This window comes from Terrapene carolina, unplaced genomic scaffold (genome assembly GCF_002925995.2).
Source record: "Terrapene carolina triunguis isolate 2854851 unplaced genomic scaffold, T_m_triunguis-2.0 Scaffold53, whole genome shotgun sequence".
Classification (NCBI taxonomy): Eukaryota; Metazoa; Chordata; order Testudines; family Emydidae; genus Terrapene; species Terrapene triunguis.
In genome coordinates, this window is record NW_020664404.1 from 19,798,248 (window position 1) to 19,801,305 (window position 3,058).

Below are 3,058 nucleotides of genomic sequence, written 5' to 3' on the forward strand. Positions count from 1 at the left end.
ACAGACCTGTACTCAAAACATTTCTCTCTCCCCGCTCTCTTTCTCTCTAGTTATACTATAAATCATGTATTCTGGGAATATGGACAGTGAAATATCCACAACAATTAGTCAGTTGTCTTGCTTTTGACCTGAAAGTCCAATTTCAGAGGTGATGTGTTAATTAAACTCTTCTACTGATGATTCCTTCATACGCTCAGAGTACCTTACTCCCACCTAAACTACTGCAGTACTGCCAACCTCAAGCATTCAAAAATCATTAATTAGTACCCAAAAATTATGAGATTGGTTTAAAAACCATGAGATTTACAAAAGGGATTCTTTTAATTTGCTTTATCGTTTCTGAGCATTTTAGGGTACAGTTGGGTTATGTTTTGGGGCTTTTCTCTGCAAACCTAAGGGCTACTTTTTGTTTTAAAAAAACAAAAGCCAACAATCTCATGTAATCTCTTTTCTCTGGGAGCTGTGGCTTTAAGAACATCATCAAATATCACAAGACACATGATAAATCATGAGAGTTGGCAACACTGTAGCGCACTTTAACATCAGATCTTCTAGATCCTTGGCATGTGACACCAACTTAGAGTAGTAGAGAGCAGGTGAGTGGTCCATCTCACTGGGAGTGAGGCAGTCTGTGTTGTAAGGGAGTCTAACACATCAGTTCTTGAACCTGGTTTTAAGAAGGAAAGTGATTTTTTTAAAGCTATAAAAGGAAAAAAATAAAGCTCCCTGACTCACTATTTGTTTCCTACTCTGCAACAAAAGTGCATCCATCTCAAGCTCTGCATATCCTTTATAATCTCTTAAAAAACACTTCTGATAAACAGACCCAGTCAATTATTCCCAGATCATAATACCCTTGGAATGATATAAATATAACAAAAATGTACTAAATCTCACCAACAGAAACCCCATCAGGGTTCCTCCACCACTGAAGTCTAGTCTCACATCTCCTTATGGACCAGGTTTACTGGATCCTTAGTGAACAGTGTTAAGAAATGGACTGTGGGAAATTCACAAGCAGCCTTGTCCTTGTTAACTGGTAACAAATGTCCATAATCAACTGAAAGTGAAGCTAAGGGCCTGATCCAAAGTGTGTTGATGTCAATGGAAAAGCTTCCATTAACTTCAATGGGCTTTAGATTAGGGCTGAAAGGAAGAAATGGGAAAACCTAGGGGACAAAGGAGAGAAATGTATGGATGGTGTTTAAATATATTCATTGCTTCTCCCTTTAGTTCAGTTGTTCGCTCTCTAATGTATTAGATTTTATTTTTCTTATGATTCTCTCCCCCTTTTTTAATGTACTGCTGGAAATTTTTTAGCTTTTCGGTACAGGGGAATAAAAATACCACATGGCTGATAACCTTTCTGCAAGGCCTTTGTGAGAGAAATTGTTAGTCAAAAAGATGCATTGCCCAAGGCTGCCTGTGTAAGGTACTGTGAGATGCAGAATGCACTACAATAAACAGGAAAATACATCTTGTATTTCTCTGGTCACTCTTTGCCCCACATTTATCTACACTGTGAAATTGTTGGTAATGTACACAAAAATCATCTCAGGTGTCTATAGATAAGAGCCCTGTGCATGGCTAACCACAGTGGAGTCTGGACAGCCAAATTCACAGAATGATATAGCAATGATAAAAACTTGGCTGGGTTAACAGCGACGCCTGCTTTCAATGCCGGCATATCTGCCTCTGAAAAACATGTGAACAAGCACTATGAGGGTATAATAGTAGACAGGCAACTACAAGGGATGGGAGAAAGATTCAGCAAGGAAACAAGGAGAACCCTATTGCTACAAATGTAGCTGTCCCACAGTAATCAAACTAATCCTTCTACAGTAAAAGCTGGCTTTTAATCACACTTCCTGCCCTCAAATGGGTTTGTATGTGACAGGAGCCCTGCTGCACTCAGATATCTCTTGCTACAAGAATAGCCCCTAGGTTCCATGAACATGAAGACAGAATTTAGAATATCCATGAGGCTGCTCTATATTGCATTGGAGCTGAGCAGGTCCACCAGATTGGGAGGAGGATTATAGGCACCTTTGCACCCCTTCAGTTCCTGCACAATGTGCAGCTTGGGCAGACATAAAAACATAATAGTTGCCATACTGGATCAGACTAAGGTCCACCTTGATCAGTATCCTGCCTCCAACAGTGGCCCATACCAAAGCTTCAGAGGGAGTGTGCAGAACAGGGAATTATGGAATGATCCAACCCTGTCTTCCACTTCTGGCATTCCGAGATTTAGGGTTGCACCGAGCATAGGGTTGCATCCCTGACCATCTTGGCTAATAGCCATTGATGGATCTTTCCTCCATGAACTTATCCAGTTATTTTTTGAACCCATTATACTTTTGGCCATCACAATATCCCATGGCAATGAGTTCTACAGATTAGTTGTGTGTTGTGTGAAAAACTACTACTTCTTGTTGGTATTTAACCTGCTGTCTATTCATTTCACCAGTTGACCTCTGGCTTTTGTATTGTGTGAAAACATAACATGTCTCTATTCACTTTTTCCACACCATTCATGACTTTAGACTTCTATCACATCCCCCTTTAGTTGTCTCTTTTCTAAGATGAGCAGGCCTAATCTTTTTAGTCTCTCCTCATATGGAAGTCCTTCTCTGAACCTTTTCCAGTTACCCTATATCCTTTGTGAGATGGGATGACCATAACTGGACACGTATTCAAGGTGTGGGTGTATCATGGATTTATATAATGGCATTATAATATGTTCTGTCTTATTTTGTGACCCTTTCCTAATAGTTCCTAACATTTTGTGTCTTTTTGACTGCTGCTGTACACTGAACAGAAGTTTTCAGAGAACTATCCATGTGACTCTCTTTTTTGTGTGTAATAGCTAATTTAGACCCCCATCATGGTATATGTATAGTTGGGATTATATTTTCAAGTGTGCATTACTTTGCACTTGAATTTCAACTTTGAATTTCATCTGCCATTTTGTTGCCAAGCCATCCAGTTTTGTGAGATCCCTCTGTAACGCCTCGCAGTCAGCTTTTTGGACTTAATTATCTTGAAAATTTTGTAT